Raw genomic sequence first — 22603 nt, 5'->3', positions numbered from 1 at the left:
AGGAAAGGAAGAACGGAGGAACTGCCTCAGCTTTTGTCAGTCACGTCAAGCAGGGAGAAGGATGTGGAGATGGGCATCCCTGACACACCATAGGCTGTTGCTGTAGGAAAACATGCCACTCCCCAGACTCAGGATAACCCTAAATCTCAAACATGTCAGGACACAACGATATCCCCCACATACCTGGCTGCTTTACCCTAATCCGTTTTCAGTCTTTCCCTCCTCTTCCTTCCAATCACCCATGCTTCCCTTTCTGTTTACTGCACACAGGACAAGTGCTTCAGCTCCTCAACCCTTAGGACCTGCTCCATAGTACCAAGTCCTCTGCACAAAATCCCTATGGCTCCCATGGATCATGAGCTACTGTCCAGAGGGGTTCCAGCAGCAAGTTCCCATGCAAAAGCAGTTCTTCCCCTGAGGATGTGGAGCTAAACCACTTTCACAAAATGCAAAACTGTTGTTAAAAATTTGGTCCTGGCTTTGTGGGGTTTTTGTGGTGATGTTCTGGGACCAAACAAGCTGCAAATGCAGTAGGGCAGCAGCGAGAGTGCAGGTCAGCTCCCGTGGTTATTTCATGTCATGGGCGCTCCCTGGGTCCCTGCTGCCCTAGGATCCCTTCTCGGAGTGCGAGCGCACCTCTGCGTGTGTTCTGGGGACAAGTCTCCCTGAGGAGGCGGCAGGGCTGGGACGGGGATGCTCTGAGCCGAGAGACCGCATCCTAGTCCGAGGATGCAGCCGAGGTGAGGGCGGCGAGGCGATCTCCCAACCTCCGGCCGGGCTGGGCGGTGCCGGGGGCCGGCTGCAGGCGGAGGAGGAGGAAAAGGCCAGGATATTCCTGAATGAACGGCTCGCTCCTCACCCATCACCTCCGCCCGGCTCCCGCCTCCCTCCCGCCACTCGCCGGTGTCTCTCCGAGGCGCAGCCAGTTTCTATAGCGACGGCGCTCGCTGAGCCGCGGCTCTTCCGAGTAGTAACAAAGCCGGCCGCCCGCCGCCGCGCCGGGGCTGCGGGGGGAAGCGGCTGCCTCTGCCGAGGACACCCCGACAGGTACGGAGCCAGGGGACGCCCGGCCCGCCCCCGGCGGGCGCGGCTGCAGGAGGGGCAGGGGCTCCCCGCGGGTCCGGCGGCGGCCGCGGGGAAAGGGGGCGACGTCCGTCCGTCCGTCCGTCCGCCCGCCCGTCCGTCTTTCCGTGCAGCCGAGGGACAGCGGGAGGGCTGCGGGAGGGCTGCCGCAGGTGCCGCTTCCCGACGGGCGCCCGGCGCGGCCGCGGGCACCGGGACGGGGCTGCCCCCGCCCGCCGGCTCGGGCGGCTCCCGGTGCGCTCGGCTCGCCCTCTCCGCCGGGGACAGCGCTGCTCCTCGCCCGCACGGGTACCCCCTCAGAGTAATGCCAATAATTGCGCTGTTGTTGTTGTTGTTGTTGTTATAAAAAATATGACTCCCTGGAAATTTGGGGGTTACAGAGTTTCGTTTCTTCAGCTTTATGAAGTAATGATGAATAGGGTAATAGCCTTGAAATGCGCTACTGTGTTTAAAAAAAACAAAACATGTAGAGGGTTGGTGTCGTAGAGTAAACAAGACAGTTACTGCTTGTTTTTAGGAGTGAGTGTACGGGAGGGTTTTAGGTAAAACGAGTCTGTAGCTTTCCCAGTCAGAAGGCTAAGATGGTAGAGGCGATAAACGTTTGCTTGTCTCGGGCAGCCAAGGTTAGGCAAGAATAAGCCGTCTTCACCTCCTGAGATACGAATGTCAGAGTGGATGGGAAGGTCATTAGCAGGTCATTAGCCTGAGCAATGCTTGTGGTGGCTGTAATCAATAACATCCGAATGTAGTGGCTCTGCGTGAAGAGACACGGGTTTCTGCAGAAGTTTAAAATTCAAAGGAACTTCCCGATGATGAGAGAAGGCTGACCCCGCATGATGAGGTCCTAGGGAGCAGTCGTTGTTCATTGCTGAGTGATTTAGGAAACAAACGAGATCCTGGGCCAAAGCAAAATTGTGCTGTGACATGTATGCAGCCAGCAGCACGTTCGAGATGGGAATCTTCCTGGCTGTGAACAAGGGGAAAAAGGGAAATAGTACATGGGATGAGGACACTGTGACTGAGGACATAGTTATTGAGTAGATGGACAAGAACTGACATTTTAAGTAATATGTAATCTAAATATCAGATTATTTGAGATTCAAGACACTATACATCATGTCTATCAGGGTATCAAACCTCAAAGGCTAAGCATTGACTGGAAGAAGTTTGAGAAGTATATAAATGAAATGCTGAGTGAAAAGTGAAGCTATCTGTACCATTAAGTAAATTATGTGAAAACAGTGGAAAGACAAAATACAGCTCATCAGCAATCTTGACTACAAGTAGAAAAGAAAATGGAGACAGGCTTCTCTTGCAGATGTATAAATAAAATCAAGTTTTAAATGAGCGTTGATCAAGTTTAAACTTTCCTCAATATAACATTTAAATCAGTATTATCATAATATGTGGACTGGAATTCTAGGGGTTTTTTTTAGAAACAGCAGTCACAAAAAAAAAAAAAAAAAAAAAAGTGGAATTTCTTAGATATCTTGATTGCAGTGGTTTGCCCAGTGTTTATAAGTGGTTGTCCTTCTCTTCTTTCAACAGTGTCACAACAGTTGTTTGCTGACTTATATGAATGACCTTCTGATTGACTTCTGTTTTTCATGCAACACTGGAAAGCAAACTCTTGAGTTCATAAAATGTGTAAAAATGTAGACCTCAGATTAGTTTAGCATGATAGAAAATAGCATTTCAAGACCACGCTGTGGACTACCTGAAATTGAATGCACTTGCAGGAAATAAAAGGTCAGCTGTGCATAATAAGGGCCTGGACACTTCTACCCCCATAACTGCATGGCAGAGAATGAGAAGCATCAGAACTCAGTATCTTGCCTTAAAAGTGAAAGGGAAAAGCAAAATATTTATGGTTTTGCTGCCTTGTGACATTTCAGTCCCAAATTTGTTCCTTGTGGAACAGTTGCAAACTCCACTAGACAAAGTTTATCTGCAGAAAAAATGTAGCAGTGCCAGGAAAGAATGCAGTAGTTCAGTAGAGGTAATACACCCCATAATATAGCCTGACATGCATAAGGGCTTCTAGTGGTCAACAGTTCTAGCAATTAGATTACAGTCCCTCAGGCTGCCATTTCACACCTTTCTGGTGCTCCTCGGTCCAGACTAGGTTTATAGGAAGCCTGTTGTCAAATTTTCTTGAAGAGCATCATCTAAAGCTGTGCACTCTGTGCCTTGAAATAAGGCCACTGCAGGAGTCTGCTTGCCTCTATTCCTCTTGCTGTGTTCAGTCTTAATATTTTTATCTATATCCTAGTTTGATGACTTGCTGTTAAATATTTTTTCTGGAGATGTACATGTGCTTACGGTAGCCAGCAGCTCTTTCAAGTATACAGGGACACTTACCACCTGCTGCCTGGAGGTTGTGATTTCAGTCCTCCCAGCAAGGTTGCTAAGGAGTACCAGGGATCCTTGGAGAGCAAAGCTCAGGAAATTCTCCTGTGACCTTTGCACAAATTGTGTGCTGAAGCAGTGCCTGTCCAATATAAACTACTGTTCTGACAGTAATATAGTATGACCAGATGTGTACCTTATGTATCACACTGTAAGATAAGGTAATTGTGACTTTCTAGTAAAAACAAAATATCTGCAAGTGTGAAAGTGCTGTGATAAGCTGCAAAGAGCTCAGGCTTCTTCAAAATGTACCTTAGGTTTAAAATTCATTTGCAAAGGCAAATCAAGAAGTACAAGATGTACAGCTTTTAACCTACTACAGCTCTACACTTTTTAAAACCAAATCCTGTGTGTTTCATTCAGAGTGTTTTTTCCTGCAGAGATGATGCAGCACAGCATTTTAGGCATAATAAATGCCATAATTCAATACACCTTTCCTTTTCCCATTTTATCTTTTCCAATGAGTGGACACTTCAGTAGAAGTTGAAATAACTCAGCAGCACTTTAAGTTTAATCCAGATAGCATGAAAAGATGAGATGTTCCAGCATCTCTAAAGCATTGAGCAGAGACTTCAAAGCCATTTAGGTTCTGTCTGATCTCTCTTGCTATTTCCAAGAAATTTAGCCAGTGTTACAAAGCTGTAGTTCTCTGAAAGACTCGGGTTCACAAGTGTTTTGTAGATATATATTGCATTTTGAAAGTAACATTTATACCACTGGTGGTAGTTCAGAAATTGGAGAAAGAAAAAGGAACAGACTGTCTTACCTCTCAGAATTTCTACGTCAACTTACCCATGTAATTTGCAGAAAGGTGCCCCTGTAGAAAAGAAAGCAGTGTGACAATCTGGTTTTGAGAATGACTGTAAGGAAACCTGACAGTGTATGTGGCTGTAGTGGGGGAGAAGAGGTGGGCTGATGTGCAGTCCATGATGAAGACTTAGCCCTGCAGACAACGGGCATGGTGGGAGAGTTACCTGGGACTGGTATGAGTTGGGACATGACTTGGACTGGGACAGGAAAATCTGGTGTTAGACTGTGTGTATCAGTTCCTCCCAGTGGATGGCCCAGCTCAGGCTTCTTTTAGGCCCCCTTTTGTAAGCCTTCAAGGCTGTGTTGGCAATATCCACAGCAGAAGGAGTTGGTCAGGAAACCCAAACCTTTCAATAATAGTCTCAGGGCAGGTGCTGTTCCAAGCAGGGGAACTGATCTTGGCAGGCAGTGCATGGCAAAGAAAGAAAACTCCCATTTCAGATGGATAGCCAGTCTGTACTCAGGCAGGAGATGTTCTCCTGTGAACAGAAAGAAAATATTCCCCCCTTGGTGACTCACAAGCAGTGACCTGATCAGACTCTGCTTGAAAAAGCATCTGACCTTGAAGCTTCTGCTGTGGAATAGCTTTATGTGAAAGTATGGCTTGACCGCTGAGGAGCTACACTGCAGGTGTTTACCAAGAACCTGCAGATACCATTTGCCTCTCTATACATGATGGGGAGACCTGGAGTATTTCCACAGTATTCTCTCTTAAAATCCAACATGGTCAAAACTCAAGCTGATACTGGCTTTCCACTCTTTAAGCAAGTAACTCTTAAAAAAAGGTTTAAAAGGCTTACCAGTGCTTCTACCAAAATTGAAAGTATTTCGTTTATTTAGCTAGAATTTTGTAAGTATCTTAAGCAGAAATTTTGAGTAGTGTTTGAATCACCAGGTGGATTGTTGTATAACGTATGTGTAATGAGGGCTTTTATCTTCCTGTATCTTTCAGTTCACTGAATTACACTTCTATGCTGTTAAAGTGACAGCTAAATGAAAGTTAAAAAAATAAACAGTGCTGTGTTTGGTGCTAGGTTCAAATGGTACAATGAGTGAATTGCAGGGCCACAAATTATACAATGAGAATAAACCAAAAAAATTGCTAAATAACTGCTGACCATACTGCAAACTCAGTGAAGCTTCCTGTGGAAGAAAACTATGAGTTATTGTATGACTAAAACTGTATTGTAATATATATATTCTATGGAATGCTGATGTTTTGTAATGCTCTAGTACTTGGATTTGCTTCCAGTATATTACAGACATTTTACTGTGTCCACTGAATCAAAGAGCACTTTTGTAGCTGATGCTTATTCCTGTAATCAAGTTGCCTCTCATTCTCTGACAAACTAAACAGATTGAGCTCTTTTAAGCTTTCCCTTGAAGGAGATTTATTCAGCTCCTGAATTATTTTTTTTTGTGACTGTCTCACTGTTCCTGTGAGAAACTGTCCAAACTGTTCATAATCCTATAAAGATTGTGAACATTGTGACTGTGCAAAATACCTTAGTTTGACTCTCACCACAGCCCAAAAGGTAATGGTATCTCAGCTGTGTTTCCCTCCCATGTTGCTAAATTCATGTTGCAGAGATCTCACACTCAGATAATTTGTCTCTGTGACTTCTCTATGTCTCTGCTCATTACAGGGGGGTTGGACAAGACCTTTAAAGATACATTCCAACCAAAACTGTTCCAATCTATTATTCTGTATTCACAGTGTGAATTAGCTATCCAGCTTACCTGAATAGCCAAACCTTTTTCTACAGTAATCTGACGCACTAAAACAATGCAGCTAGCAAGTACTTAAGTGTTAAATAGAAGAGCTTTTTCTGTGTTCATTCCTCATTTTATTTGTATCACTTGAGCAAAGTTGTTAGGTGGAAGTGCTCTCTGTGCTTTTCAAGATTTTAATGTGTTTCTCCTTTCTTCTCTGCCATCACCATGGCAGACCTAAAGTTGTCTTTTCCTTCTAATAGGCCTCTGAGATAAGTCCCCAATGTTTGTGCTATTAAATTCAAGGTCAACACCTTGAATAACACTTGTTAAGTAAATGGAAATGAAATGTTATCTTACTAGTCAGATCTATTGAAAAAGACCAAAAAGGGAGAGCATCTTCTGACAGTATTTACACTCAAGATGATAGGCATGGGTACCTGCTCATTTAAAGATCAGCTAACAACGAAAAATTTAATTTCTGGCCCTCTCTGAGTTCTAAAAATTAGGAACATGTATCTATCCAGTAATATAAAAACTGCCCTCTTTATATTGTAAGTTTTTCTTAGCTTGAAATATCAACCTTAATCTTAAAATGCCATGTCTTCCATAGGACAAAGAGAGAACAGAAAGCATACCAACGATGAATCATCTGTTTTTGTTATCAGTCATTCAGACCCTTTGGTGATGGATGGGTGAATAGATTGAGCCTAGAGCTCTAAGCCAGCTTGGCAGCTGGCAGGTAAGTCCCTGGAAGCTTACCAAAATGCTTTCTGAAGCACCACACTTCTGTTTTAATTGTTGTATTTAGCAAAATCATAGCCTAGAAAATAAAGTATCCTCTTAAGACTGTAGGATCACACTTAAGTATACATCTACTATCAGTGGAACTGAAGCATACAGAGATTGTACATGTGCCCTGGTAGGGATCTGAAGGATGTTGTTTTGGTTTTTTTCCCATGGGGAAATTGAGAAACAGGTCTTACAATACTTGGAAAGAGCAAATCAGAACTGAAAACAAACTGTGTGCAGGTAATGTAAAGGTGAAGTAATAATATTGCATATTGATAAATCCCACAAAAATCCCAAGTGAACTAAGTTTCCGGTAGATTTTGTGTCATTTGTTTCTTAAGGATTAATGAAACTTTCTTACATGATTGCTTTGCCCAACTATGCCACATGACAGGCAAATTGAAAGCATTTTATAAGCCTGGTATGGAGAAGCATCACAGAGTGCAGTGGAATCTCCCTTCCTTCCCCTGGTATACCTCCCAAGACAGCTTGTGCCAAAGTAGTGTGCTGTGCTAATGGCAGCATTTAAGAAGATTCTTTTAATGAATTGTGTTGTAACATGGCCAACACATCTGCTTCATGTTGAAGTATGGTTTTTAAACTGTTAGGACAGTTCTGTGTGTTCATCAGTGTAAATGTAAGGCTTCAGTAATGCATATTGACACAGATTTATTAAAATATGAATTCTCATTGACTTTGGGACTGAGAGGAGGGAGGAATGGCAAAAAAAAAAAGCATATAGAAAGAAACTTTCTGGGGTGGCTCTTTTAAGTGCAATTTTGATATTCAGATATGGCTATGAATAGATTGAACAGGCTTCTGAACTTTATGCCTTTTTAAAAATTAAGTGGCCTACCTATTTTCTGTTTCAGTAAAGTAAAATTATTCATGAAGAGAAATGTCAGTGGTACTAGTCTTATAGTTAATTTTCAGTTTTAATATCATTAACAAGATGCTTCACTCACTGTTTGTCATTTATACAGATAGCTCGTATTGTGCATGTGTGTGTATGTGAAATTCTGTAGGTATCTTAAGAAGGTAACAGCTTTTCTCTAGTTCTAGAACACACACAGGTGCGTGCACACGCATTTATACATGGTACAATCTCAAGACAGCTAGAGTGTTTTAAATTATGCATATATATGGACATGTATATTTATATATGCCAGACAGATCAAGGGTATAAATTTACATCATGGATACAGGTGTGGAAATTTTCTACATTCAGTGATGCAGATTACTTTACAAACACGTTCATCCCTGTAACCTTTTGTTTGCCTTTTGCTCAAGGAAGAGAAACAATTTCACACAGTATGATCAGTAAAGTGCAGCTGTGGACATAATTCTATGCAGGTGTCCAAACCAGGATTATCTATCCACTGACTGTAAAATAGTAACTTGTAATAAACAATTCTGCTGCATATTTGATGCCTCCCCCTTTTTACTGTATCACTCTGCACTTCTTTGATTAGCAGTGTTATATCTTTGTGTTTAGCTTTTTCCCTCTTTTATTTCACTTACAGTCTTGTCTGTCAGTGTGCAAAAAAAGCCAGCCTCATTGAAACAGAGATTTTTTTTTAAAAGAGTTAAAGATCTCTCTTTTTTTAAAGAGTTACAATCTCTTTTTAAAGAGGTTTTTTAGTTTCAAAGAGTTATCCTGTGTGTTTTATTTTGCTGCTCATGCACTAGCTATGTCAACCAAAATACAGATAGAGAGCAAAAAGAGGCATGAAATAAAGCTATGAGAAATAGTAAATACTGAGAAATAAAAAATATAAAATGGTCAGAATGTGGCTGGAAAGTAAGGCTCATATCACTCCATTACGGCTGGCCCAGAGCTCCTTTGATCATATTTGAAGAGTTGCTTTTGTCTGGGAATGTTCAGAGGGTTGATACTGATCGACTTCAATGAACACTTGCTTTTATGTTTGTATATTCATAAAATTTAAAATTCAAATGTGCATGTGTGTGTTATAGCAATGCACATAGCTGATGGATTAGGTTCACTATTTGCTGTTAAAATATTGACAACAACTTTCGTGAACACGACACAGTACCGCAGATTTTGCTGTGCAAAATATAGTGCCTAAAAAGATGACAGTGCAACAAGTAGGGTATGTCAGAAAATTCCAAAGAAGGAGATAATAGCATTTGGCATCAGTTTTGAGTCACAATGGATTGGAGTGGTTTGATGTGTTTTGCGGGGGTTTTTGTTTGTTTTGGCTGGTGCTTTTTTATGGTGGGGAAGATGGACCATAGGAGTCTTTCAGGAAGAAATAATAACAAATGGGATTTCTGCACTGGCATGTGTATGAGAAGGAATTTCTGCTCTGGCAGTGTGCCTGTTAAAATACCTAATTTTGCACTACCAGACACACTGCAATGCTTGTATCAAATTTTCTAGAGAATACACTGAAGGCGTGCAGAGCGCTCAGACAATGGGCAAAGCCTGAAAGACTTGTAGATAAAAAAAATCAAACTGAACCCATATATTGCAAGATCATATTGTTCTGAGAGAAGAAACAAATCTTAGGAAGGCAATTTCATCAGCATTCATAGCACTAAGCAGTGGCCCAGTTCCTGTGCTGCCAGCTCCAGAACTGACATCATCTGTCCACCATGACATACTGGACTACTCAGACTGGCACACAAATACTGAGCAGCTGCCTCACACAAATCCAGTTGCATATCTCTAGCAAAAGAAAGACTCTAGTCAGTTATGTGAATGGTTATTCACCCATTTGCAAAAAGAAATGCAGTGTGCTAGGCAGCGAACAGCAAGCATCATACATTCACTGATGAGCAAAGTGATAATGGGGAAACCACAGGAAGTTGTGTTGATAGGAAATGGGTAAATATTGGGGGTCTGTTCTGCTCAACCCACTGGTTCTAGGAAGGACACCTGACAAAGCTCACATCCTGCATACAGCTCCAGATGTCCATGAAACTTGGTTTATTTTTTTTTCTCTGATTTTTCTGTCTGCTGCAAGTCTGAGAGAAAGGGAACGTCCTAGATCTCTGCTCTGCCTCTCCAGAGTGCCAGCTGCACTGGAAAGACTGAAGTTAAGTTGTTGTGTTCCTGCAGCTGGCTTTTAGGATCTGGGATATGACAAGGAAGATATGCACAGGTCACACCAATTTTGGGGTTTCTTTCAGTTACACTGGAATCAAAAACATTATTGTTAAGGAATAGACAGTATAGAAACATATTTGATCCCCTGCCTAGACTGTGTGAATTAGCTAAATGGTGAATATCTCACATTGTGCTATCATTATAGTTCATCATTGTGACGGGCCGGAAAGAGCAAACATAATAATTAATACTCAGCATTGTGATAATGCCATTGTGCCCCAGCTTTAAACTGTTTAAACGAAGCTTCTCTTTTATTTAAGTAACTCCCTGATAATTCTGTTAAATCTTTCTTTTCTTCAGTCTTGAATCAGCTTTTCAATAGAGACATCTTGTATTCAAGAGGGCTTAAAGGCAGAGAATGTCTCTGTTTGTATGTGTGTGTCACTCTTTTCGAGTAGAGGACAGCTATGACTGAATTACCTTCTTCAAATATCACATAAAATTATGCAGCTAAACATTATTGTACACATATATCTTGTATATGTGCAATGTATTGCATATTGTATATATGTAGATTAAAGTATTAATTATTAATTTAGTGTTTAAAGAAATATATTGAGCTACTTTTCATGGAATCATAGAATGGTTTGGATTGGAGGGGACTTCAGAGATCATCTAGTTCCAACCCTCCTGCCAAGGTCAGGGACATTGTTCACTAGACTAGGTTGTTCAAAGCCCCATCCAATCTGGCCTTGGACCTCCACTCTTTTTTTTTTTTGCACTTTCAGAAATGAAGTGTTTTATTCCAGTTGAACAACAGTCACTAGCAACAATGTTCTGTCTGATGTGGTTTCTTTTATGAAGAGATACTAGTGCTAATTTTCAATGTGAAAAGTGCAATTTCATCTTTTATCTATGCATTTTCCTGAATATATAGTAATGGATTTATAAATATGGAAGTATAGTGTGTAAAACAACACACTCCCTCCTTTGTAACACTTGCTGGGTAATGCACGGTGTGTTAGACCTGCTTTTGAAAATCGGAATAATCAAAGACATAATATGTTATAAAGAAAAATACCTGGAAATGTGAATGTTCTTGTTAAAATATATACATATAAATATATATACATATTTTATCTTTATTTGATAGTGCAGTTCATGGGTGGTTGAAATAAAACTACATTCCTCACTAAGTCTCACTGCCTGGGGCTTTGTGAACCCTCCAGCACCGGAGAGTTCACAATGCTGAAATGGGCAAGGTCCTTCAGACCTGTCTCTACTTTTGCTGAGAATTGTAGTGGGCACCTTGGTGAGAACGGGATTTAATGTGTGTAGAAGCACCAAAGTGACCATGCAGAGAAGAACCCTGAGAGTGGCACCCAGATGAGGTCATCGAGATAGCAGCGCACATCTTCCTGACCTTCCAAGGACACCCACTCCAGGAGACGGTCAGTGAGTAAAGCCCATGACTCACAGAAGTGGGTGTGAAGAATAGATTGTTTGCTGTTGTCTAAGACAACTGAAATGCACATCCAGCAGCAGCACGTGTTTGCCAGCCTAAAAAGAAAGGAGGATGAGGCATGTCCTGTTCACCATGTCATTGCAAGGATCGTATCTCCATTATCAATGCTGAGGAGACTTTTGGTTACCTGTGTCTGGGTGCTTTCTGAGAGCATGGATTGGAGTGTGATCAGCATCCTCCCATTCTGTAAGATCTCACACTTAGCTCTTCTAAGTTCTTGGTACACACTACCACAATATTGTCTTCTCGATTTTTCAGGATGTGAGGTTTAAACCACATGATTTCCAGAGGTCCCTTCCAATGTAAATTGTTCTGTAATTCTGCCACTTGAAAGCAGTAGTATGTTATGTTCCATTAACTTCACTGCACAGGTCATAAGATTAGTATAATATAAGTTTATGGTCATTTCTTAAATCTTACACTTTTATCTTCATTTGTTTGAACTACCCATGTTTTGTTTTTTAAAAATGGTTTTAAGTGACCTAGGTACAAAAAAAAAAAAAAAAAAGGCATTTCTGAGCATAAAATTAGTTTTAAATAATCTTGCACTAGAAAAAATTTCATTCAGTGTATCTTTCTAATCAGAAGGCTGTAAACCTCTGAACTTCAGGGACTTGGGATTGAAATGCCACCTCAGTTGTTGGCTGAGACAGGATCAATCACAAACAATGAGGATTATGTATCCACTTTAAAAAAAATACAGTGCCCAGACTGAACTGTCCAATTTGCAGACCTCATCTTGTCGCATTCTTTATGGTGCTAAGCTGATTGTGTGAGGCTGGAGCCACAAGTAATCTCTCTCATTCAGCTCTGCTGCAATGTTGTTGGACATACAGAATGAAGGCTTGCTACTCAAAATCAGGCACATCTGTCAGCTCTAGCGTGGGCCAGGAGTTGTGGTTTTGATTTGCTACTTGTCTGACAAATACAGTTTCTTTAAAAACACTGAAGGATCCGTTGTGAACCCCACCAGCCTTTGCCCGTAGCAGAATTCTCTGTAAATGCACTGATCCTGTTCTCATGGTGGTGGTCTGACACTCAAGGAGTAAATGTACAACTAAATAAAACAGCTTTCTCCTGAACCTTGCTATTTCACTGTAGCTATTTTACTGATATTTTCAATACCAAGATGAGTGCTACAATTTGATCCCAAATACTTTTGTGTTCCATCAGTCTATTACTATTTATCCCCATTCATTCTCATCAGTGTGGTGGGCAGCAGAAGGTATATTTCATTACTATATTTCTTTTCATATAGAGATTACTACGAAATTTTCGTATCATCTATTCTTGTATAGCACACATTTTCTCACCTCCCACCTCTGTCTGTCCCTTTAAAACTTTTTAAATTTGATTCCTGTCACTTGTATACCTTGTAACCTACACTTCCCTAGCTGACTTGACACTTCCATTGCTTCCCTTACCCCCAACCACTTTGTGCCTTTTTTTGGCCATCTTCCTGAAGTACATAATTCTGCTTCCTTGAAATCCCTCCACAAATTCACCTTGTGTATTAAACTTGGTTTTATCCCATTCAGTCCTTCTCTCCCTGTACATGCTTCCTGCTGTGTATTCTTAACATGCTAATTTAGAAAGCTTTTTCCTAAATTTTCTGCATTTGCACTTAGCCCTCTCTGTCTACTCCCTACAGCAAAGTCTTTCCAAGTCATCGTACTGCTACTCTCTTTTCTCTCATTCACAATTCTCCTCTGTAAGGATCCCAAGGCTTTCAGGTAACAATCTTATAAATTTTGTTCTGTGATCAGTTGCACTCAGGCAACAAAAGTAACACAATGGAATTGAGCTCAGTGGCTTTGCACAAGCATAAGAGAGCAAAGATAGTGAGCATTTGCTTTGAAGATCCTTTTTTGCTCCATTTAGTTCTTGTGCTTAATGTGGTTATGAAGGTGTTGTTGTAAGATGACTTATAGGCTTTAAAGGCTAATGTGTAGTGTTTTAGTTCATTTCTCCTGAGTAGCTGAGTTAAAAATCTTACCTTGTGAAATAGTTAAGGGTTGCTATGGATGGTGAGTGGGATCTCCAGTTCTTTCATAACCACTGGTGTAATAAGCCAGTGGCTCCACCTGGTATGCTCACAGAATATGAGGCACATCTGAGGCTGCAGTGTCTCATTTGGACGTGATGCTGAGTCTGTGTGAGTGTATCAAATACTTCATTCACATAATGTTCAATCAGTAAGTCCTTCAGACTTGATATCCTGCCAATGGGGCTGCCACAATTCGTGTATTCATAAACAGTGTCCTTGAGATCTTGTCTGCTCCTTTCTGCATAACCCAGTGTATTAAAAGAACTTTATCTTTTTGGGGAAGGGAACAGTATCCTGTGGTTTTTATGAATGACTAGATGCCATCATAGTTGTTTACTGATGATGTTCCCTGGTTGAAGTTGTATATTATGAAGCACAGTTGTTTCCAAGATTTAATAATGTGACAATTAAATTTATTTTCTTTTTTGGTAGCAGAGCCAAGGAGAAATTGATGGTTGCTTGTGTCAGTTTTTTAGTCAATTTAGTATGACTTTTGCCTTAGCAGGGATTACAGATTTAGGAACTGAATATATGAGGCAGTAACAAATATTAGAAATGTCAAAAAGGTATCCTATGAAATAGCAAAGCATACAGTAGTAGTTTAATTCTACCAGCTTTCTCCCTGTACCCAATAAATAAGCATTTTGCCTGAGAAAGACCTGCATGTGCACCCTAAGAAAATGTTTGTGTCCAAGATTTAATTCCTGCTGTCATTTTACAAGGTAAACTTAGTGACAAGTTTTGACAAACAAATCCCTCAAGTAAAGTTTTTCTTAGCACATCTTTCGAGTTACAGGCTACCATAAGGAAAGCAAGAGGAAAACTACTTTTTATCTCAAACAAAAGGATTTTTAAGAGAAGCCATTGTGATTTGTTGGCATATTTGTAAGCATTGTAACTTGTTTGGTTGAATCACTCTTGATTTACACAAGAAGATTTTTGTCTAATGAATTATCCATATGCTGTGTTGCCATTTTTCTTACCAAAAGACTTGTGACCATGCTGACAAAAAAGGAGAGAATGCTTTTATTGCTGTATGATACCATAAATGAATCTCTGAAAATGCTGTGCAGAGCTTTTGATTTTTTACAGAATTCAGTGGGATCCTTGAAAGCTAGAGATGTGGGCATAGACAGCATGATATACTATCACCTTTTGCTGTGGACAAAGAATGCTTCATTAATAAGACAAAATGGGCACTAGGGCTGTCTAGTGAATCTACTTAGCATAAAATTCACTATTGAGGCAGCTGCTTCTCCCCAAATCCACCTCTGTCTTATGATCTATCTATATAGCAGTGTTCTGTGAAGCCCACTCAGAAGAAGGATTAAAAAAATAATGAAACTCAGAAAAATAATTTTCATAATTTTTCTCTCTGTTTTTCAGGGAGAAAAATAATGAAGATTTAGTTTCTCAAACCTTCTACTGCAAGTGTTGTCACTTCATATACACAAGGTGTTTATATGCAGGAAAAAACTTTGGAAGGCACTGTATGGAGGAGCACTGACAGACATTGTGTGAATAGCATCATTTGCATAAACTTTTTAGTAAGTAAGGATGAAAGTCTCCATTTTCCATGGTTACTGATCCTCAGATATCCAGTTCAAACAGACATATCTGGGAATGAAAGGTACAACTTTTGCTGTCTTTTAGGGTATCTCCTATCACATTTCGAAGTGCAGTCTTCTGTAGCTTAACACTCTACAGTGATGGATTACAGATAGGCAAGATATATTGGCACAGGTTGTAGACAAAGCTCAGCATATTAGCACAGGATGATAGTGTGGGAAATGGTACATAAGGCTGGCTGATCCTCCTGCAAGCCAGATTAATTTAGCTCATCCAGAAGTACGTGTTATTATGGCTAGGTTGGTTCCACTATGAATCCCTCTCAGTTCTATCAACTCTGCGCTGCAGTTTAAAGTGTAGATGTACTCACTGTTGCAAAATATATCCACCACAATTACTGAGAAATGCTCCTCAGGGTGCACTTTCTTTGGGTGCACTCACTGAAAGAGTCCTCCAGAAGCAGAGAAGGACAAATATGAGCTCAGAAGCTCTCAAGTAATATTGCAATCATTTGACTCTGGAGCAGAATTGGATTTTAATCAATTTCACAGAGAGTTCTTTCTGTCAAGAAACCAAGCCCAAGGAAAAAAGTCTATTTTAACTTGCTGCAAATTATGTGGTTGGTGTTTGCAGAGATGTGAAAAAGTCAGATTCACAGTGGATGCTGCCTTTTGCACTGATTATTAGTATAATACTTGTTAACTTTCATAAGCTTTGGTTTAGTAGGCTGACAAACAGCAGTGTGCTATCCTGGTGCTTCAAACATGGAGCTTTCCATGGAAAAGTAATATCATAAATAAAGGATAATGCGTCTTAACTTTTGGATAGATAATACATCTACATAGGATTTTTTTCCTAGATCTTCAGTCTTTGAAGATTATATGCATTCAGCACACCAGAAATGAAAAACAGTGAAATATGTGTTATCCCCTAATGTCTAGTTAATAAGTTCACTTCCTAGCGTGTCTTCCTAGTATCACTTTTTTGGAAAGGAGACTTTCACAGTGGAACATTCAGAAGCCTTATATTCACTTGCTTAAGTGAAAGTAGAGCAGAGGAGATTCATTATTTTAAATAGTTTAAAGAAAGCTGTCGTTTAAAACATCTGGTGTTTCAAAATGTTTCTGGTTATGTTTCTATAAAAAAAATATTTTCTTACTTAGTGGAAGGCAAGAAATGTTTTTAATTTCCTACTTTACTCCATAAGCCTTAGCCAAGCTGCTCATTTGTGATATTGTATAGAAAACCTGATATCCTTGGAAATACTTGCTGAAGAGCTACTGTGATGATGTTGGAATTTTTATTACACTAAGTGACATTCATAACCTGTTAGTGTTCTTTTTTCTAGTCTTGTAGTAAATGTTGCAAAACACTTAAAACTAAAATCCCCATTGATTATTACCAGTTTAAAAAATACCAATACTTGGTCTCAGTTATTAATTTACACTAAACTAAATTTATGGGTTAATAGGGAAGTGCAATGGCTCTCTGTGGACTGTGTTGCTTTTTAAACTTTTAGAATTCCATTTTAGGTACTTTCTCTCTGTTTCCTGTGTTGGTTGGGGTTTGGTTTTTTAAAATTAGTTTAATATACAAGCTGTGCTTCTGAATATGACTTGAATTCCAAAATTTCTGAAGTGATGCTTTCCTCTCATGTATTTTGTATTTTAAATATGAAGTCTGACTGGCAGACTTCAAACACGTTTGTTTCGTTTAACCTTTCAACCACTGTAGTTGCAAATGACATCAAAATGTAGGTCTGCTCAAAGAAAAGACAGTGTCATACCCTTCATTGAGTTTGTGAGACTTAACCAGTGTAACTCTTCTGAATGATGGAAAATTTGTAAAGTCCAGGCTGCCCTTGACCCAGAACAGAATTATGGAGCTCTTTCTGAAACACATTTCCTAAGTGCAGATTTTCTGATTTTTTGCAAGTTCGTATTGATCTGATTTAGACCTGATTGGATTATCTGCTGCTGTGGCAGTATATTTCTGTCACAAACACATGGGAGGGAGATACACTGCATTCTTAACTGGATTCTGATACATCCCATGGATAAATTGCAGCTTCTTTCTGCTCCTCTTATCCAGTCCAAAGGGCACTGTATATAGAGTCTCAGCTCATAAGGGTTCTGCCCTTTGTTTGAAATATTCCATCTAGTGGCACTTCAACTCTTGCACTGACAGTTCAACATTTTACTGCTAAATAACATGTTAAAGCTGAGCAATTCATATTAGTCCCCTGAAATTTAATTACTTCATAAGCTTCAATCTGAGCTAAGCCAGTCACACCAGCAGAACACTCCAGTGATTCTGACATTGGTAGTGTAGCAATTTATGGAGCTCTGACCGTCCCAGATCATCCCCAGTAGCTACAAAGATACTACCAGACTAGTACTTAAAGCTGCTCTTGTTTCACATGATTCCTGTATTCCTTAAAGGAATAAAATAAAAGCTCTGCATATCATTTGACACAAATTAATTTCCCTCCTCCCATTTGTTTTCTCAGTGCCTGCAATTTTATTTCGCATACCTGTGTCTAGAATGGTGGGTGTACATGCAATAACTGGTTTTTGCATATTGTGTACAAATTAGGCCAAATGAATTTTTCTACAAACCTGTTGTAAGAGGGCAGTACATGTTGTTGTCAGAATTAATGTCTCCTCACTGACACTCGTCTGTTAGGATTGTTCATTTCCCAGGAACACAGTTGAAGACATACAACTTTACTGCATGTCAACCAGATCTACTAATATTGTACTTTTTATAGCACCTGAGGGGTTTGTGTTTGCTCTTTTTTAAATACATCAATAAGACTTAAAAAAAATAAAATTCTTAGTTACATTGAAATTCTAGTGATGATAATGATGCAATAATAATAATAATAATAATAATAATAATATAATGTCGATTGAGGAGGGGTTATATGCCAACTTTGCTATATTGCTAAAATAAGAATAATCTTTATCCCAGAAATAAGTATTTTTAGGTGCGTGCTTTAGGGGAACTAAATGCATATTAAAATTACACTTTACTGAATCCAGGTTAGAGTATTGTTTCCTCAGACCCCTCACTTTTCAAGCTATTGGGACTATTTGCACCATCAGCTGGATCAGACTTTAGTTGCCAGTGTTTCAAATAGGACACAATGATAGAAGACCAGGTCTGAAAAAATGTTTTTTGTGAGTGCAAATCTGTATTGGATTTGGACTATTTTGATGTAGAGTTTTCAAATATTCCTCTGAAGGAACTGCAGTTGTTTTTTACCATTTCCTTTCTGCACAGGATCAGATGCAAATTCTGAGCAGTAGTTAAAGCAGAAAACCTTTTTACCAAAAATAGGTAAAGAATACATAAAATCCACTATCAGTACTGCCCTGTATAATGTCCACCCTTTTTATTTCCTGTTTGCACTATCAACATAAAACAGACAATATAGTAAAATCTTTGTATATAGTCATATCCTCAAAAATGCCTGGAATAGAATATACTAAGTTAAACATACTTGTATTAGGTGGATTTTTCTTGATGACGGTAGAAAAAACAAGAAGTACAACTTCTTTTCTAGCCTGTTCTGCAATTGTTTTCAGCTCCATTAGGGCAAAACTAATGCCACACTTTCTATTAAATCTTATTTTGAAGGTTAATTGGAACTTATTATAATGCATTAAAATTATTCCCTTGTGTGAAGAGGAATATCTTACTGAATGATGTAATCAAGATAAATTGTCTGTCATTTTGTCTCACCTGGTCTCTCCCAAATTGTATAACAGAAAATATGTCCAAAGAGAGAGAATTCTGTTATATTTTGGGGATGTTACATTTTGAGTCTGTCACTTAATATCTTCTATTAGAAGTAATTTTTTATTTGAAAAGCAGAAGTTATTTTCTTGCATTTCTGGACCTATTTTAATTACTTACATTCAAGCATACAGTACATCCTTGCAAGCAGAGATGTAAAATTCCATGGTGCTCTCATCATGTGTTCTGAAACCTAATACAAAATCGTATTGTCTTTTAATAGTGTCTAATATAAAGATAAATGCTAGACATATCTGTAGGCCATATGATTAAATATTTATGCCTATATTAAGCAATACTTGGAAGCTTTTTATTTATTTATAATTTTGTGTCTTTTCAAGTCATATTCTGGAACCAATGTCCTACTGTCTGTTCAACTCTCAGAAGAGCTCCTAAAGGGCACAAGCACTAAAGCGGAGAAGCAGAACTCTATTTTATTTGATAAAGCTACCAAAACCCACCCCTACTACCAAAGAGGAGAATGTCTAACCTTTCCCTGAAATCGTAGTAAGGGCATGAGTTCTGTTGTGAAGTATATATTAACTGGAGTAGGTCGCTTATTGGTTTCAGAGTCCTAAAGGAAAAGCCGCTGGTAGTGAGAAAATTGTGCAAGAGAAAATGCCTAATCAGCCCAAGTAAGAAGGCTGTGAAAGAATTAAAAACAATTTTAAAGGAATTAATTCTGTTTAACTAGCATATTTCCTAAATTAAATGTTACCATTTTAGTCACAAATTTCAAGCCATGTCTTTTTACTTATCTATTTAATCTAATCGAGCTAGTTTAAATCAAGACAGCTAATAGAAGCTCAGATCCTTCGTCCTTTATTAGTTTTATTCTTAAACAGCTACAAAGCAACCCACAACCATATGTCACATTGAGTAGTCATATTACTACATAAATAGAGAGGCATATTACTACATAAATAGCTCATGAATTCTATATGAGGGAAAATTTCTTCTTAAGAAATATTGGAAGAGGTTTTGTTTTTGCCTACAAACCTAAATAATAAAACATTTTTTTCTACACCACAGTTGCAGGGTCCATATAAATACTGTAGTAGCCTGTAGCTAGAAAGTAAGTAATTGAGAATAGTAGGGTTTCAATAAGGAATTTATTGTGTATTCATACCATTTTCCACTACTAACTGACACATACTGTGAGTTATTGGAATAACAAAAAAGTATTGCAAATTATATTGTTAATAGGAAATTGAGTCAATGACATAGAATACGTACAGGCAAAGGAGGTAAAAAGTACCCTAAGAGCCTGTGTCAAACACTGAATTAAGTGAACCCTGTTACATTAAAACATGGGGAAGAAGAATAATAATTTTTAAAAAGGACTGTTTATTTTTTTTTTCTTTTAGAACAAGATGGCACATTAATATTACATGACTTCCCATACTAAATAATTACAGACCCATGAATTCCAATACAAATATGAAAAACTATAATTTTCTTTGTTTTGCATTTTTGTGGCATTATTGTAGAGGATTGAGAGAGATCAAGCAAAGACTCTAAACATGGTAACAATAACTTCTGATAAGAATGTTTCTCTTTTATATTAGTCTCAGCAGTCAATAATACACAACTTTTTTGCTGTATGTGTTGAGGGGTTTCTCTTTCACACATAGGTATTGGAGGAATAACCTCATGACCTATGCTGCTGAAAACTAAGCTTTTGTGAAAAGAATGGAGGCATTTTTCATAGCAGTTTACACAGCTGACCATAAGCCAAGCATGGATCAGTACATCACATTCTGTAAGTCCTGTGCAAATTCTCGCATTGATTGGAGTTGACAGGGAAATGCCCATTGTTAAAACCCATCCACTGTTAGCAGAAATGTGGCATGAAACAGGTTGAACATGTGATAGCTGCTGGCACTTTGAACGTTGTCTATTCAAATGTCAGATTAGTAAAGCAGTTTGGGGTGGGGTTTCTTTGCATTGTGCTTAGCACAGGCTGGAAAAATCTAATGCGATGGTCATTTCCTGCTGAGTCAGAATGCAGCAAAGCTCCTCCATGCAACATGAATGCAGTGGCCGACAGGAGATGGTTGCTTTCTGGTCTGTGCTGGAGAAGACACTGCACTGTGTTTGGAAAAGTAGAAATTATCAGAGAGCTTCCATGACATTTGTGAAGGAAAGTATTTCAATATGTTTTTACAACTCTTCTTTCAGAGCACAGTTTATCTCTTCGGATGCTCTGCCTTTACATTGGGTTTTTTTTAGTGAATTGCTAACATTTGTGAATATGTGGTTGCTAGAAGAGATAGCACTTCAGAGTGTTTAGCGCATAATATTGAAAGAGGCTTAAAATCAACAACAGATCTGTAAAGATAACTGGATTATGTTACAGAAATAATTTTAGTAAATGAGATTTACCCAATATATTTCTCTAAACAGAAATCTCAACATATGGCTGTTTCTATCCAAACTAGAGAAGTTGGACTCCTTCCTCCCTTTCAGAGAAAATAGACTGAAAACTCTCCCAGCTGTATTCCTGCTCTACTAATTTTGTTTCACTCCTTTCTACCAGTTTTTGCCCATGTGGAGGAGAAAAGGCATTTCTTGTGTTCTCCGCTACTGAACCTTTCCAAGAAGTTCTTTCTCATGGAAAGTAAGTTTCTCTGTGTTTATTTATCTATCTATATTTTTTTCATTCTCCTCTTTCCTAAATATGCTCAGCTTTTATGTAAAGGAAACTTTAAAAACCTTTGAAAATATCACATATTGAGTAGGTCCATGGATAATGTTTTATGGGAGTTGCTGAGCTCATACATTCATTTTAGGTTTTGTGTGAAATACTGGCAAATTCCCTCATAGAAATGAAAAAAAAAAGTGTGAGAGATGAATGATAAAACATTGGTTTGATGAACTGGGAAAAGATGATCTTCCATTAGGGAAGAAAGGCACAAGTATCCCATCTACTTTGCCCTGTCAGCATGACTGAGCTCCAATATTGAGAGTTTCATCTACAAGTAATTGCTTCTGGCCTCTCATAAGAACACTTTGTCTACACAGTGTTTGATAGATGAGTGCAAAGAAGGACCATAACATGTTGCACAGCCCATTCTCCTTTCTTTCCATGTCTGGGAAGAAAGTCTGTCCATGTGTGGGGTCATACATAAGAGCTTGCTGTTATTGATTCAGTCTGCTCCTGTGGGTCACCTCCTCTCGCCTGCCAGGGAGGTTATTTCCCCTGATTCCAGCAGTCACAGGGAGCACTGTATAACCTGCTTGTGTCTTCTACCATGCAGAAGATACCTCTCTGTCTTCAGCTTTTCTCCCTTTCTAGTAAAAGTTTTAAGTAGAGGAGTTTGTAACATACAGGATGTGTGGCACAGGGATGGAAAGAGAGGGAGTCAGAGCTTTAGCAGCAACAGGAATGATGGATTCACTCGTGCAGTGCTTAGTCAGGACTCTTACAAAAGGCAAGTGCTAGTCATAGGATAACAGATGTGCTTGTTCTTGAATAAACTGCAGAGGATACTGTCATCATTGGACGTGTTGAGTAGTTTATAGTGGTGTCTAGTAGTTTATATTTTGTTCAGAAAGCTGCTGTGTGCTACATAATACTCACAGGAATGAAATGTTCTGCAATTGAATTGTGTTGACCCCATCAGATAGATTCTGTGGAAGGCTAGCAGAGGGACTCTAGGTTTTGTAAAAATTAATTAATATGTTAAATGAAAGAATTATTATCTAGGAGAGCTGTTTATCTACATAAACAATTGCCAGACCAATTCTTTATTCACTAAGAGATAAAGCTTTTCAAACA

The 22603-nt window shown here is 39.0% G+C and overlaps 1 protein-coding gene across 6 annotated transcripts in view; it reads left to right on the top strand.

Annotated features, from left to right (window-relative positions):
- Positions 1-806: 806 nt before the first annotated feature.
- The window catches only part of RNF182 (ring finger protein 182), a 29138-nt gene continuing 7341 nt past the window's right edge, over positions 807-22603 (top strand). The window contains exons 1-4 of one of the 6 annotated variants that reach the window (XM_064423446.1): positions 807-1047; positions 6629-6757; positions 20457-20584; positions 21362-21442. The gene's annotated coding sequence lies outside the window, so the exon portion shown is untranslated. Of the gene's footprint in view, positions 1048-6628; positions 6758-14869; positions 15000-20456; positions 20585-21361; positions 21443-22603 lie in introns of those variants that run through there. The other 5 variants (XM_064423456.1, XM_064423466.1, XM_064423437.1 and 2 more) reach the window with 5 other exon arrangements.

Source organism: Passer domesticus, chromosome 1 (genome assembly GCF_036417665.1).
Source record: "Passer domesticus isolate bPasDom1 chromosome 1, bPasDom1.hap1, whole genome shotgun sequence".
In the NCBI taxonomy this organism is placed as follows: Eukaryota; Metazoa; Chordata; class Aves; order Passeriformes; family Passeridae; genus Passer; species Passer domesticus.
The sequence above is the reverse complement of the archived record's forward strand: the minus strand, read 5'-3'. Positions and strand labels throughout refer to the sequence as shown.